The 6,008-nt window shown below is 47.9% G+C and overlaps 1 pseudogene; it reads left to right on the top strand.

The window, feature by feature from the left end:
- The first annotated feature begins 431 nt into the window (after nucleotides 1-431).
- Nucleotides 432-6,008, top strand: part of LOC119283738 — a 9,784-nt pseudogene continuing 4,207 nt past the window's right edge.

The raw sequence follows: 6,008 nt of genomic DNA, 5'->3' as shown, positions 1-6,008 counted from the left end.
TCTCAGTGCTATTACGCTTCCATAGATTGATATCTTTGGTTGTATGCATGTGAGAGAAAGAGAAGGGATGGTGCAGCATTCGCAAGACTATAATAGGGTGGCGCCGCACAAATAGTTTAATCATTTTTATAGATGTTTGATACTACTAGCTTGATGTAGTTTTTTGGTATATAATAAATGTAATTAAAGCATGAAATTTCTGTTAAATATACACCAGAAAAAATATCCATCCAATCTATAGTTATAAAACATAGTATCATGGTAGATCTGGATTTGATATTGTGCAGATGATATGGAGTATTGGTCATAAATACATATATACACTCCCAAAAAATATAGCACAACCTCCACGCCTCCATGGCCTATAAAAAACCCCACGATTCCACCACCACCGATATCACTCACACACGATCATTGGGGAGATTCGAGATATGGGGAAGTTTACTGCTGTTGCTGCATTGCACCTTTTACTTTTTATTCCCACTTTGGCATTGCACGCCCGTGCATCTCAGGAGGCCCATCTCACCAAATTCATTTTATCTAGAAGAAGAAGCACCACCACCACCACCACCACTAGTGATCCTACTTTATATGACAAGTCAGTTCTCGGCAGCCTCCGAACAGATGAGTACCCCGCCTCCGACCACGGTGCTCTGAAGGTGGCCGACAAGATCCCGGCCCTGCCAGGGCAGCCAAAGGGTGTTGACTTCGACCAGTACGGTGGGTACGTGACTGTCGGCAGCCACAATGGCCGCGCTCTCTTCTACTACTTCGTTGAAGCGCCCGGCGATGCGACGGCGAAACCACTCCTCCTCTGGCTCAACGGAGGTAAGAAAGACACTACAGCTAGCTAGTGTGAATTATGTTGCACCGTGAAAGTACACTTGCAACATGAGAAGGGTTTGATGTGGAGCAGGGCCTGGATGCTCGTCGCTCGGCCATGGAGCAATGCGAGAATTGGGTCCTTTCCGTGCAAACAGGGACGGCAAAACCCTCACGAGGAACAAGCATGCCTGGAACAACGGTAACCATCCATTCTAATTTTGAAATGTCACTGCCTCCAATACATTAGATCTAATCAATATTATTAGACTCATCATTGAATATATTTTATATTTGTTATTTTAAATGTTCGTGTTGTTTTCTATAAATATGGTCAAACTTTGTAAATGTATATATTAAAACCTTATGTACCTCGCACCACCAAAACTTGCAGTGGCCAACGTCATCTTCCTGGAATCACCCACCGGCGTGGGATTCTCCTACTCAAACACGTCTTCCGACTACGACAAGATGGGGGATCCAATGGCTGCCCAGGACGCCTACGTCTTCCTCGTCAGCTGGCTCGACATGTTCCCCGAGTACAAGGCACGCCCCTTGTACATCACCGGGGAGAGCTATGCCGGTCACTACATCCCCCAACTCGCCGCCACCATCTTAGCACACAACAGCAACAACAACACCATTAACCTCAAGGGGCTTGCTTCGGTAGACCCCCCCCCCAAACAAAACGTAGAAGGGCAGAATGGGCATACGGAAGAAACGTATACCCACCTCGTATTGTACGGCTCTGCCAGGCATACGTATACGCCGTTGAAAAAAAAACTACCCATCTGGTCGCCCGCCCGCAAAAACTACCCACGATCTAGGCCCGCCCCCATCTTCTCGCCCGCCCATCTGGTCGCCCGCCCGCCTATCACGGTAGTTCCAAAGTGGCCGATCGCCGCCGCCGCGGATCGCCGCCGTCCGAACCCCGTCCGAGGCCACCCTCGCCATCCCAACGTCGCCCGTCGCCGCCCTCGCCGTCCCAACGTCGCCCGTCGCCGCATCTCACCGTCGTCCGACGACACGGACGTGAAGGGCCCGACGTCTGACACCGCCCTCGCCGCCCGAACCCCGTCCGACACCACCCTCGCCGTCGCAACGTCGTCCGTCGTTGCATCTCACCGTCGTCGTCCTACGCCAGGGACGTGAAGGGCCCGACGTCTGACGCCGCCTCCGCAGCGCTGTCGTCGAACGCCGGCGATGTCTACACCGCGGGCCAAGGTTTGTCATCTAAACCTAGCGGGCATGGGGCGGGCATGATGAATAGAAGTGAGGGCTAGTTCATGCATGTACTGATTTAGGGTTTAGGGTTCATCAAAACCTCCCGCCGCAGCGCCTCCTCTACGGACTAGGGCATGATTTATAGAACTAGCGTTGCTTTGGGCATGATGCATTGTACTAAACCTAACACATGATGTTTTGCAGTTCTGTGAGTTTGGCGTGTTGACATGGACGAAGAATCAGCATTCGGGAGGGATGAGAATGGTACTGATAAGGTGACTAAGACCGATAACGATAATTTGAACGAAGATGATGACATCAGCGACAACGATTTCGTCTCGTCATATGATATCTTACCTCCGGAGGATTTTGATAATAATGAACATGGTGCAAATAGCGACAACGTAAGTGGCGTATATTTTGTTTTTATTTTTGAATTTGCAAAGTATGGCATGGCTAACTATATATTTTGTGTACAAATTTACAGGAAGATGTGGATGTTGACAATGTGCAACATAGTTGGCAGGAATCATTTGCAGATAACTTGAGCCAGGTTAGTTGCTAGATGTTGTACATCGATCAATAGTATGATTTAAATGATAGTAATTGACATATATATTTTCAAATGAATGTTGTAGGAGGAGTCAGATGGTCCTGTACTTGATGACCATGAGGGAGAGATTGATATTGAGGAGGCTCAAAGGGAGCAGAAGATGCTTGAGACACATTGGAAGGTCATGGCTATGACCTTTCGGTTGCAAGGGGATGCATACATATTCTACAACAATCACGCCAGAGAGCACGGGTTTAGTATCAGGAAACAGAAGGTGAAACGAGGTGCTTCGGGAATGATACGGTACCGGCGGTTTCTTTGCTCCAGGGCAGGGAGAAGGCAGAGCAAGTTCATAACCATGGAGGGCCGCAAGCGCAGGCTTAGACCGGAGACTCGTTGCGACTGCGGTGCACATATGGTGGTGAAGCTGGACAGAGAACGTGGCGTTTGGTTCGTCGCATCATTCGTGGATGATCACAACCACGCGATGGCTCGGCCGGACGAGGTTTGTTTTTTTTTTGTCACACAGACGGATTGGAGATGGCCAAAGGGCGGAGATATTGGCGATGGAAGCAGCCGGGATAAGAAAGCATATTATAATGGACAACTTCATCAGCAGATACGGTTCGTACGATAAGTGCGGGCTTATCAGGAGGGACATTTACAATCTTTGTTGCAGAGAAAAAACGAAGCTCATTGCAAAGGGAGATGCAGAGACGGCAGTTGGCATTATGAGGAGCAGGAAGGAGAAGGACCCTGAGTTTTTTTTGAGTATGTACGTGACAAGAAAGGGCGATTGAAGAGTATGTTCTGGTGCGATGCACAGTCGTGGAGGGACTATCAGGACTACGGAGATGTGATCGTGTTTGATAGCACGTATAAGATGAACAGATACGGTATGCCGTTCGTCCCCTTTGTCGGAGTTAACAACCACCGTTGCACCACAGTGTTTGGTTGTGCCATCATTGCTGACGAGACGGAAGGGACATACGTGTGGCTGCTGCAGACATTTATGAAGGCAAACTGTCAGGTGAAGCCAAAGTCAATAATCACAGACGGTGACGCTGCAATGATCCGGGCTATTCGGACTGTCCTTTCAGATGTTTTCCATCGTCTTTGCTCCTGGCATATCGAGAAAAATATGCAAAGGCACCTGCATTACAAGTCACTGGATGAGTTCAGATCACTCCTGTACTATGCCACCTCTCAAGCGAACTTTGAGCAGAGATGAAAAGCTTTCTATGATAAGTGGAAGACGGATAGAACCGAAGAGTGGCTTGACAGGATGTACAGGAAGAGGAGACTTTGGGCAGCTTCATATCTTTCCGATGGTTTTTTCCTTGGTATGCGAAGTAACCAGAGGAGTGAAAGCCTCAACTCCTGCCTTCACCTTCACCTGGACTACGGTATGACAATTGTTGATTTGGTGGTGCATTATGAGAACTGTATAGTTCGCCTGCGTGAGAACGAGGCGTACGATGACTGCGAGGCATTCCAAAAGGAACCACCGTCGGTTACTGAATATAAGGCCCTTGAGGAGCATGCCGCCAAAGTATTCACACCTGCTAATTTCTACATCCTGCAAGATGATTTGCATAAGATGGGTCAGCTGGAGATATTTGAGACGCTCGTGGGAATTGGGCGTCAAACATTCATGGTGACATGGAAGGATAACCACAAGTTCAGGTACAATATTGTTTATAAACCAGGTAACTCAGAACAAACTATTACATGCAGTTGTCTTAGGATGGTTCGGAAAGGGCTGCCATGCAAACACATTCTGTTTGTTCTCCATCATCTGAACTTAACTAAAATACCAAAGTGTTGTGTCATGCATCGGTTGTCCAAACATGCGAGAGATGGGTTGCCTGTGCAGCGGAAGAGTGATATGTTTGGATGGGGTTGGTCAGGGCCATTGGAGAGAGAACGGTATAGTGCAATAACCATTAAAACCGCAGAAGCTGCTCATGTTGCAGCAAATGATCCCTTCTTGTACGACGAGTTGATGAAGTGTCTGGACAACATAATAGCGCAGAAAAAGATTTCAGAGGAGGAACTTATAGGAAGTAGAAGGTATGCTATGTTGAAGAAGGAGGCAAGTCAGGCGCAACAAGTTGAGCCTGGTATTGGTGATCCTCAGAAAGTTTCGACGAAGGGTGCACCTAAGAAGGGGCGGTCGAAGGGGGGCCCCGACGTTACAAAGAATGGTAGGCCAAAAGATTTTACAGAGAAGAAAAGTGGTCCTTTGTGCAGTCTGTGTGGTCTCCCAGGTCATAACAAGGCTACATGCAGTAAGAACGAGAAGTGACTTGCAACCTTTTTATTTTTGTTATGTTGCTACTTTGATTTTACCAACTATATTTTCTCACCCATTTCTTTATGTTTTGTTCAGGAACTGGGCGTAGAGACGCAACTTGGTTTGTAGGAAGAATAAAAGTGATCGCACGAGTCATGTCTGAATAACCTATGCTATTTTTATTCGCACATGTGTGCCAGAAAACTTGATTTGTACTGTTACATGATGATTTATACTGTTTCTATATGAAGTTTCGAAATTCTGTTTATTTGTACTGTTTTGAAATTCTGTTTATTTGTACTGTTTGGAAATTATGTTTATTTGTACTGTTTCTATATGATTCCTAGGTGCATGCATGCAAAGATTGCGTACATTTTTTTAAATGAGTATATTTGTTCTGCACTTTCGTAAAAGTAAAATAATATTTTTTTTAAAATATTCAGAAAAAAAATATGCCCAACCACCGCAGCCGGGCCCATAGTGGGGAACAAATCATACACCCAAATCAAGCCCGAAAGGGGCGACTCGGGCGGCTGATAGAGCCCACTAATGGGCCCGGCAACGGGGTCCAACGGGGCTGCGGGCAGTGTGATAAGAGAGGAGTTCGAAAGAGGGGGCGGAGGCAGCTATTTAAGTCGCTCCTCGTGCCCCTCCGCTTCCGAGGTGGGACTAAACTGGCGTGAGTTCGGCAGCGCGCGGGGGAGGGGAGTGGGCGTGGGCCGTGGGAGGGGGCGAGTGGCGCCCTACGTTGGCCGTGCCCACATGTACGGACACTTTGGTGCAATTGCATGCATGCGATCACGTAGCCCCAGTGCAACCAGCTACTTCTCGGTCTGCCGGGGAAGGGGTTCCCAACTACGGTTTTTTTTTCTACTCCGTCAAACGTCACGACATTTTTTCCACACGTTGCCATCACCATCTACATCACACACGCCAATTCTCGTATTTTTCCGGCGCTCGGCGCATTTTCTAGGGTTTTCCAGGTCGAAAATCACAAAAACACTGCCCGGACGTGACGCAACGTCCGTTTTGTGTCCGTTTTTGTTCCAACCTTGCGTGGGGGCCTACGTTGGCCGTGCCCACATGTACGGACACTTTGGTGCAATTGCATGC

This window comes from Triticum dicoccoides, chromosome 4A (genome assembly GCF_002162155.2).
Source record: "Triticum dicoccoides isolate Atlit2015 ecotype Zavitan chromosome 4A, WEW_v2.0, whole genome shotgun sequence".
Lineage (NCBI taxonomy): Eukaryota > Viridiplantae > Streptophyta > Magnoliopsida > Poales > Poaceae > Triticum > Triticum dicoccoides.
The sequence above is the reverse complement of the archived record's forward strand: the minus strand, read 5'-3'. Positions and strand labels throughout refer to the sequence as shown.